The sequence below is a fragment of the Dysidea avara genome, chromosome 14 (genome assembly GCF_963678975.1).
Source record: "Dysidea avara chromosome 14, odDysAvar1.4, whole genome shotgun sequence".
Classification (NCBI taxonomy): domain Eukaryota; kingdom Metazoa; phylum Porifera; class Demospongiae; order Dictyoceratida; family Dysideidae; genus Dysidea; species Dysidea avara.
In genome coordinates, this window is record NC_089285.1 from 10121439 (window position 1) to 10132945 (window position 11507).

Here is an 11507-nt window from a genome sequence, read left to right on the forward strand (position 1 = left end):
ATGTATAGGAGGTACAAAACATTGTACTGCAACAAAAAGGGACAGCAAAAATTTTATCATTGTGTTACGTATATTCTAAATAAATGCATGCTCTTGTATTTGTAACTAAAATGCAGTACACCAAACAAAGAAAGTCCAGGATGTATCTTGAAGGACATAACTATGAGTCTGCATGGTGCAACAGAAAGGGAGTGGAGTCACAATTGTAGTGATGACAATTTATGATTGAGAAAAACAAAGAAAGAAACTTTTGCGACTTCAACCAGACTGCATTAAACATGATGATAATCATGAAAACAACAAAATCTGTACCCACAACTGTGAAGTTGCATAATACACAATCTGACAGCAGGCTGGGGTATAGTGATTTAATCTGTTAGTCTGTCAGCCTAGCTCCCCATATTTTGCCAACAGTAATATCATGCTCAGTACTAACACACTGAGGTGGAGATGTAGAAGAACGTTTCTTCTGTTTATTGGCTGTTTGCTTTGTTCTTTAGGCTTAGCTAAGTCTTTCCATTTTCTTTTTAGAATTAGCCAATTCCTTATTTTAAAGTATGTTGTAGTAGTCCCTGACGAATTGGGTTCACCTTGCTTAGTTTTCTTTCACGAATCTGTCCAACAAAAATTACAAAAAAAATATCATAACTTTCGTGGTTGAGTGACTCACCCTAACTTTGCACATGTCTTGTTGGGTTTTTTCAAATCCAGTTTTTACAGCTTGAACGACTTGGTCAGAATGAGCCAATTCCTTTATGGCAATTCTGTTTTAAAAGTAGCTTAGCTATATATAGTTTTTTTCAGTTTTTCATTCTCAGCTAGCTTTTATATTAACCGAGCTTTAGCACTAGTAGTATTATCTTCTCTTCTGGATGATGTATCACAAGATGAGGACTCACTAGATCCAGAACTTGGTGGAGTTGGGGAGCTCTGTGTTTAAAGTAAAGTGCATATAATCTAGTGTTGTGTATCATCAAGTAAATTACTATCACCTATCACTAGAAATGAGTATCATAATACGCTATATATATATATATATATATATATATATATAAATCACGATATTTTATATAATTAATGTATATTATTATGGAAGTAGTGAAGTTACTAGTTAAAGAGTAAGCATGGAACTGCCTGGTTATAATGATATAAAACATTCAAACATACCTAGTCATGTCCTAGTGTGAGGTTGTGTGACATACTGTTCACATGTTTTGATGCATATTCACAGCTTGTCTAGATTGTCTGGAAGTAGCCTTACTCTCTTTGTTGTTCACACATTACCAACAACAGCTGAGAAAACTTGTTCCAAAGAAACACTAGTAGATGGCAGGCTCTAAACCATTCTGTAGTTGAGATAGTAATAGATACTGGTACAATCTATTATTCCACCACACTAGTAAATCAGAATCCAAATCAATATCTACACTGCTCACTTTCGACAGCTTGAATACCACTCAACTGCTTTCTGTTAGGCCATGACATGCAAAAAATGAAGCTACTAGACCAGATTTAGACTTTTTGGAGTTAGGTACACTGAAATTCTCTTCATTATGTATCATCAGGGGTAGGGATGTCACTTTCTTCAGTAGTGCCTTGAGCAAACGTCCAAGTTTCACATTCTCCTTAAAATCAACTCTTTCACTGAATACTGGGATGAAACGATCCAACTCATTGAATCTTGGTTAAAAAAATATCGCAGGTGGGGAACATGATTGTGGGCTTAAGCACTATTGTGAGATATGTGATCTAGTGTGTTTTTGTTGTACAATGAAGGAACACAATGGCCACAATCATGACGTGATAAAGAAGATGGTTGGAAGTGTAAACAAGATAGTACTATTGGAGGAGTTATCTCATAACGGTGACCAAATAAGGAAAAACACAACCCAAGGCAAAATTGATGATTAAGTGTGCAAGGAGTTCCCACAAGATGTTATCGTTCTACACCATCAAGTGGAGAACTGGGAAGTAATACTGTTTACTCCACGTATGTATGATGTTTTTAGTGTAACACTCTGTGATGGTAGGCTGGTCTTCATCACAACTGGCAGCAGTGCTGGCCATGACACAGAATGTAATATTGTGACCTTGGCTGAGTCAGCTCACAGTATCACGGTGCTTGCTGGAGTGGCTCTCTGTTTGTAGCACTATGATTCTCAGATGTTTATCTTAACAGTTTGCTGCCTGGCAGTCCGTAGTGAGAATTGGCATCTACTTCTTGCCCCCACTCCCTACACTCTATTTCGTCATAAGTTGCAGAGCTTTGTTGATATATGCCCATCGCATTTGTATCCGTGCAGTGATTTGTAGGTCTACATAGGTTCTGTAGGTTAGCTGTTTATCCTTTTTTTTCTAAGCTAAACAGTTTACTTCTTGCTAGAGACATGAGGGTGGAAGGGAGTGCCATTAGGGCCAGATAATAAACAAAAGTGAATTCAACTAGGTGATACACATTCGCATGTGCCTCACCTGTAATTAAAATATGCGTAGATTGTTTTGAAATAATGAAATTGTATGTACTTGTCTTACTAATGAGTTGGGATGATGTGTGGGAAATATTTAAAATTGTTGAAATTGGCTTGTTGTTTCAGTGAGAACTGACCCATGATGCTATTCAGTGCCTTGTGAATAGTATCAATATCTCATTTGCATTTGCCAAACTATTCCCTTTTGATATAACTCATAACCAGCTCATGGGAGCTGGCACAGAACAGGTCAGTAATTACTTATGACTCCATGAATGTTTTGCTAAAACGCATCTTCAGACAACTTATACAAAACCATGTCCACATTGCACTTATCACAATTGTATATATTTATATTCAGCCACCTGATAAGAATATCTTCTAGTCAGACCCATACACCAGGGTAGTACATGGGACAAGTACCAAAAGTAGTATAGTAATGTCATAACCTTAATAGTGATGTGTGATACTTATCGATATATCGGAATATCGCGATACTCCAGCTGTATTGCAATACCAATACACACGTACACGTATTGGTATTTTGATTGTGCAATCATGGAATATGAAGGTCTGGCTTTCTTCAATTTAAGAGTGTAGCTGGGTTTTTTTACCTGTTTCCTAGACTCCTTAAGCTTGTTATATAATAGTGCAATGGTGTAATGGCTGGTACTAAACAATAACAATTTATCGGCCGCCCATGCATTTAATTAAACTTGGCTTCTTTGTACAAAGGATGCACTGTATCGCATATCGACATTGTATCATGACTACACAGCTGTTAGATACAGATACACCATTTCAGGCGTATCGCACATCACTAAACCTTATGTATACACTGTTTGTAGTCAAGTACAGCAGAATTATGTTATTACAAAGCTAATGGTATAGCGTGTTTCCAACTTATTACCTAGTCAAAATTCCGCTTTATTCACAGATGTCATCCAGCCACACAGTCTCACAGTTCTCTCTAATAACTTCATAGAGGCAACATGGAGGCGCTATTAAAACTATGATGCCTCTTGCATCCCACAAGTCAAAGGTAACACGTGTGCTAAAGGTGATCAGTTTGAAGTGGTGATGGGTCTTATAACACCACTTTCTGGCATTTGTGTATTTCCTGCCAGAAAGGGAGGTATGTTTAATCAAACACCAGGTGTTACAAGCAAATCTTGAATTTGAAATCCTTTGTCAGTCCAATTTTTCTAAATGGCTGCTGAGTTGCACTAACTTTCCAGGATTTTGGAGCACACTACTTCCTATATAACAGTATATACTTGTTCTTGTAGGCAGAAAATGTAAAGGTCTGAGATAAAAGAAATGATGAACACTACTTAGATTATAGTACAACTCATTTAGAGGTTTCTAAATCACTTAGTCACCTACACATATTCACTTAGTCATCTGTGTGTCCTCAAGAAATTTTGTACTGACAAGCAACTATAACACAAAAGACACATTGCAGTACTTAATGTCTTTTTTATTTATTATTTATTTATTAATGCTTTACAGCACAAGTGCTGAAGGTCTGTAGGACACCTGGTCCTACAGCCTGCTCAAAGACATTAGGTACTAAGATATTAGCTACTTAAGGTGTGTTTGAAAAGTTGCAGAAAGGAGAAAAAATCCATGACTGGACCTAGGTAGCCTCGAACCTGCAGCCATCCGATTTATGCTCGTCTTTTTCTATGTCTTGCTCCAGCATCATGTGCATCACTGACTGCTGAACGATTCAGTCTTGAAATTAGCGGAGCAGCCAGCTGACCTAACATTTGTTTAATGAATTGTCAAGCAGCGTCTTCAACTTTTATTTTCATCTTTAATGCTTATTGCTAATACTGTAGTACTTCTCTGTGTTCTACAAATAATTATGGACAAACGGTAGACCAAGTTATAGTTTGAACAAACCGATAAGGTTTCTACACGATTTAGCGACCCAGCGGCAATGTGGGTAGCCAAGCCCACATTGTCAGAGGAGCACTAAATAGCATAGAAACTGACATAGGCTTGTTCTAAGTAGTTTAGAAAATTTCTCTGAGCAAAGCTTGCAAAGAATGATTGAAAGTGGCACTGTGGGTACTAGCATCAAGATTTACCCCTCCAGGTGTCAGCACAACACCATAGTAGCTATACTATGCCTGGATGAGTGCCAATGACGCTTGTCTAGTCCAGAAAGTAAGCTATAAACAAGTGGAAAAACGGTTGCTAGCTTCAAGAGATACGATTGTGTTAGTGCCACACTAACATTGCAGCATGGTGTAGCTATATTGAAGTGGTGTCGGCTCATTTCTAGAAACTTTGTTTGATTGAAACAAGTACAGAAAGAGTGAAATAAAGCAGCAAACTGGGGCTGTTGGTATCATGATCCACTCTTTGAGTTGATAATGTCAGCGCCACAACTTGGGACATTACACACATTTAGCCAAGCGAGTTGAAACCTAAGTAAGGAAACTTTTCCTTGTAAGGTCAACCATGCTTGCTTTCATTATAGTTCTTTTGGTTCTTTCCATGATCAATGATCATGATAAGGTTAACAAAATTACTGAAAATGACAGATTTCAGTTCAACTAATGGACCAACAAAGGAATTCATCTCTTGATCACAAAGAAATGAGCTTACAATCAACATCTCCCAATTCTAAAGGATTGATTGTATCATGAACCATGTTAGTGGAGATCGCCTATGCTTGTTTTTCCCAAAATCATAATAGAACACTCTCCTAAACACCACCTTAGAAAGCTCTTCCAATCTCAAAAGAAGCATTAGAAGTAAATTTGGAAGTAGTATAGGTACACTAGTAAATATGAAGTGAAAAGGACCTGATAAAGTATGTTTTTGTGCACATACTAAAAGTTACAGCTGTACATGATCAGAAAATGTATTGAGCCTGTAACCATTTAATCAGGTAGAGTCAATGCCGCTGAACCATATTATTCAAATAACTGAAAGTACCAATTCACTGTCAGTGTACACACACTTGGTAACACTACCAGTCAATCCAATCACATTGATCATAGTTACCTTCAAAACAAAATGTCTATATACTTTCAATACCAAAGCAGGATGAGCCAGCAATTATTTGACATCAATAACATTACATTTGAGGATGATTTACTGATGAACCTCGACCTAGACATCATCTCCGAGTCACAATCCACGAAGCCTCCCTTAGATGCCAACCAAGACACACACCTGGAAGAGGCAAACAAATACCGCCTTTAGAGCTCAAGACTCCCATAATTAATCCCAGGTTTGAGGCCACCACCCCCTCAAAAAACAATTGTAACACAGTGCCTTAAGGGGCTTCTGCTTCACCAGGTGTTGCTTTATCTGAGGAAGAGGCGAAAGCCCTATTAACATCTTTAGCTTCCTCAATGAGAACTACGCAGATGGAGAGAGTCAAAACAATTGTGACCACATACAATCTGCAAACAACATTAAATGGCAACAGCACCCCCAAGGGCTGTACCATAAACATTCCCCTGGGCTTACCAGACCCCATCCCTCTGGAAGTAAAAGATAAATGGCAATTCATCCAAAACAAATGCAGTACACTTTCTATCATACAGTATGGTAGTGCTGTGATCATTGAGATGTGGGGTTTTTGGCCCAAAGTATCAACCAAAATCCAGTTTCACAATACCTTCCTGGCACCTTGGTAGTATTGGTTAGGTATTACCAAGCCCAAAAGTATATTCAATGCTACAATTTAAAAAAATATATTAAGTGGAAGTTTCTTTTGACTAACTGCCTGCCTGCTTGCCTGCCTGATGCCTTCAGACAAGCATAACTCGATAACAGCTAAGATGAGTTGATGAGTCTTTCACTCAATTCAGCCTGACAGGTGCCTTTTGGTATATACAATGCACATGTCATGGACTTATATTTACCTTTATCCTCCTTTGTGTCCCTTTTCTTTTTGCGGACAGTCCACGGTGTTTATTCTAGTGCTAAAACAATTATTCAGTTATTTAACTAATCGGTCAGCATGACACCATTTAATTCATAAGACACTATAGGAATATATATCTGTTAGCAATTTGTACGCTGTGATCAGATGGATAAAGCCAGTCTTTAAACTATAGATTTGGCATATTTATGTGTTTTATTGTTAAATTCTATTTTAGAAGAGATAGAAATAGCTCTCAGGCTTTACCTTGCTCCCTAGCAAAGGTTTCAGTACTTATTGAACAATAATACTGATTAAAGAATAATCGAATATTCAGTTGTTTTACAACTATTCGAATAGTAAAATTTGCTATTCATTTCAGCACTAGTCTATTTGCGGTATCGCGTGTGATATATAGGAATGACTAATCCATAATCTACTATTATTTCAGATGTATCTGTTTCCCAGTGGTCAACATCGAGTTTGCTTGATCGCTGTTTAGGAACAATTCCTATTGGTTTCACCTGGGTTGTTGAAGCTCGGAACGGACTAGCAGAAATAGGTCGACTAACAAGTTTTCCATTTCTTTTTGTTGAAGTATTGTGGGGATGTAAAATCACGGTTAGGAGTGCATAAGCAAGGAGTACTTCTATTTTATTTCGATTAAAGTAGTTTCCAAGATGTTGGTGCAGTCGTGCATTTTGATTTGTTCTTCCTCCTGGAGAAATATCACACAAACATCCCAGCTGAATATGTTTCTTTAGTCTTTGGAGTGCAGTAATTGTTTCAGGTTTAAATAGTGTGGCCTTATCATAATCATTCTGTTGCCATTTTGTCATGAATTTTTCCAAATTTTCTAGAAGTTTGTCAGACTTTGGGGTTGGTAATAATCTTTTATCTCCACAGTCCCCATCACTTCTAAATACAAGCCTTAGCTCTTGTAAACATTGCACTGCATGTACATGCTTTTTTGGAATAGTTTCAGTAATTCTTTGCACTGCGTGAAACAAGTCTAATTTAACTGTTACATTAGGGCCAAATACATTTTTTATTTTGTTATGAAGTTTGTAACAATCATCTACATAGACGATTTTTAATTGATCTTTTGGTCTTTCAGCCAAAGCTTGTAACAGTACAGTCACCTCAGCGAAAGATGTTCCTTGCCATGTTAAAAACTGCCCTGATCATTTAAAACTAAAAATGCTGAATCATACTCACTAATTATTTTTTGTCTTCTCTGGTGTAACCAATGTTGGATGCAATTTTGAAAGTATGATCAAAGCTAATACTATTACCTATAGGCATGTTTGCCATTTCTTGTAAATATGTGTTTTCATGCCACAAGAAACCAACAAAAAAACATTTAGCCAACATGTTGTTACTTGGTGTATTCGACATAGGAGACTTCCAAAAGTCACCATCATCACTTACAACAGAAAGCAAATCTTGTTTTTTACAAAATTGTTCCCAGCATTTTTCTGTAATCATTGACTCCATGTTATAGAAATTAATCCCTCTTCGGCAAAGCATTGTACACATATCAAAAAGCTCCTTTGTAAAACCAGTTTGATGGGATAATATGAATGGTATCATCATCCTGGGTAACAGCAGCATATGCTTCACACATAAGATTCAGATATATTTCCAGTCAGTCCACCACAAGATGGCAGTGTGATTTCCTACAAGACATATCTTGGTACTCTCCTTATAAGAAATATGCTGGCATATCAATTTACTTGTAATGTATAGTGACACAGCACACAAGCAAAATAACAAGGAACATGTAGTCAAAGTTACTGTCCTCTTGCTGTATGAACTTCAGGAGATCTTCATGTAAATCTGTATGTAAAAAAAAAAGTACGCATAAAATTAATTGACAGTGGTGGAGGCTATATACTTATGTATCCTTATGTTGCCAGACCATACGGCTTTCTAACCCAAAGAAAGCAGTCTGACCTTAGTAAAACTTGGTAACTAGCAAACTAAAAACCTAAGCAATCACCTCAAGAGATAAATATCACTATTGCTAAAGTTTACTGCATGCATCATTTGGGTATATACTTTTCCTTTCTGCAGGGTCTTTGGCATCTCCAGAAAGTTATTAGTTGTGGATCCTTGCTGTTGCTTTTCCATGATAGAGCCTATTTGACACACACGGGGCAGTAAAACAAACATTACTGACACATTTACTACTGATTCAGCAGTGACTGTGGTCGGGCAGTCAAGCAGTGAGACTAAATTTGAGTTTGGGTGATTTTTAAAATTTTCTATATCCAGCAACCTGTAAGTGTTTTGCTGTATATTATCTATTCCATAGAGGTGATTTTCATCGCGTCAGTTGTCTCTAGGATAGCAGTCACAAGTTACACTGCAGCAGCTAGCTGTGCTACAATAAAATACCAAACAAACTAGTATTTTTAAAATTGTTACTTTAAAAAAATGAAATAGGGATCTATGCAGTAAAAAGTAATGAAACAAGAGATGAATGATGGTATTACAGCATAACTTGATGGGAAAGTCCCTACTTTGGCACATTAGCTATAACAATTGTTCAATGCCAAAGTAGGGACTTCCCACTGAGCTATGCAGCATATTTAGGTGCCGCAGAATTATTTCAGAGCTGGATTTCAAAAGCACTTCTGTCCCAGCACTACTATTAGAGGTATACTAGCTAGATATCTACTTCACGATTGGGATCCCATTCGTGATAGGTTCGCCACAACACCTAGCAAATAAAGATCTAGGTGGACTAATAGCAATAGAACGGAGACCATACATATCTATTAACAATCTAGCTATTCACTTAACAGTAAATAAGATGTCCTCACCCCTTATTGGTCTATATGGCTAGCTGCACACCCCTTGGCTGACTTGCAATACTCTAATACAGCAGTCACTCTAATACAACAGTCATGTGTGATATTCTAATAGAATTTTCAAAGGTGGAATTTTGGGCGGCGCACAAACTTTTTGGGGCAATCCCTACTTTAACGGTACTGCCATACCATTTTGATACTGCAAATCTTCATTCTTTATATAGCTTTGATGGTGTTTGTCTTGCTGCTGAATCAATTGATCTTGATCCCTGAACGTTCGATTGTACAAATTCTGCTCTTTCAAAGGCAGAGACTGCCAAGCTGTTATGAAGGAAATTTGAGGCTGGTGATATTTTTGGGCAAGAAAGCCCAAAACTGCATGATCCCTGATATACAGTACTACCATACTGTATGATACTAGCTAGATATCTACTTCACGATTGGGATCCCATTCGTGTAACTCTTGAACTGTCTCCTATTGGTACGTGTGACAACAAGTGAGATCCAGGAACAACTGTAGATAAGCCTGCTCAAAACCAGTAATAACATCACGTGACTGTCATGCGAATATCACCAGAGCTATTAGTACGTCACCGTGGCAAAAGCCACTCCAAAGAGTGATTGCAAATTAATTCTCATTCACTTACAGCATTTGTTTTTGGAACAGAAATTGGTTTCTTTCTGAATGGGTGAGTCAGCCAAATACTCTAAGTGATGATCAGCAAGAACTACTTTAAGTAGTTGTGTCAGACATGTACTCAAGAATCAAAGGATTTTAGGAAAGCAGTGATAGACTGTAAACTCCACTTTATTATTACTTACTCATTTATTTATTGTAGAACCTCAAAAATGAGTATCATACAGTATGGTAGTACTGTATATCAGGGATCATGCAGTTTTGGGCTTTCTTGCCCAAAAATATCACCAGCCTCAAATTTCCTTCATAACAGCTTGGCAGTATTTTTTAGGCATAGCCAAGCCCAAAAATGCCTTCAGAGTGACCCAAACCCTTCCAACAAGTTTCTACAGCATTTTAAAAATTTTCTATTTAACAGGATTTTATTGACTAACTAACTAACTGATGCTAATATGGTTTCACTGTAGTGAGCCCTTGTCAATACAAACCCTAACTACTTTAATGCATAAATGATTTTTAACATAATTATCAATATAAGGCTACTTGCAATTGGTATTTGAAATTACACTGTAAAAATACCATACAAACAGCAGTGATTACAAGGCTACACATTAACACTTATAACTCATGATCCCAACTTTAAACTCACATGCAGTGATGAATGATAGGTATTAGAGCAACATGTAAACCAAAAATAATTTAATTAAAGAACATATTTTTGAAGATTAAGATCAAAGAAAAAAGCTACATTTTTGTGGTTTGACCTTTCCTTTGAGCAATTATAAAACATTATATATCACCTGAAAGAGAATTTAATAAAGATTTCAAAAATCTAAACTAGAAGTTTCTACATCAGAACTTTTCTCTGTTAACTTTGAAGGTGGTAAAGGTTTGCTGAATAGTTTGTCAATTTTGAGCAACAGTCCGAGTAATTTTGCATTTAGAAGTATACTTGTTTTTCTTGTTGTATGAAAAGTATATCCAATTAAGGAAACACCACTGATAGATTCTGTATCTGGGTGATACATTTCCAGCCAAATCTTGTACCTTTCATCCCCACCATCATATCCATCCTCGTACCTCTCAAGGAGCAACTGTATTTCTGCTTCTGAAACTAATACACCTTTTTGTGCTTATGCTCCTGAGTGGTGAAGGTACGGGTGTTAACAACAGCAAATACGGCAACATGCCTGGTTGCTTTGGCACAGTGACCATGGCTACCTCAAACCTGGAAAGCACTTTGTTTTTATCAGTTGGAAAAATTCCTGTAGTTTTAAAGCCAGCCATAATATTTGTAGTAGTCATGCTGTTCATCCAAGCTTTTGAAAACAGAGTGGAAAAAATGTATTGTGTGACCACTTTTCCAGGGTTTTGCACAATAAACTCATGACAAACCTCCACTTTAAGTGGACATAGTGGACACATATGCCCTTATCTAAAGGCTGTGTTAAATGAGTTGTATTTGGCAGCAGAGACATCAATACTACTTTATTTTCAGAAGCATGGCAAATAACACTGGGGCCATAATGTGAAGAATGTCCATCCATCATCAAAAGTAATGGTCTAGCAGATGGAGCATAGCACAAAAAGTGGTCAAACTACTGGTCAAAGAGCTCCTGATCAATCCAACCTTTAGACGATAACCCATAAATAGTACCCAGTGCTGATACTGATACGCTACTTGTTCTTCTGTAATC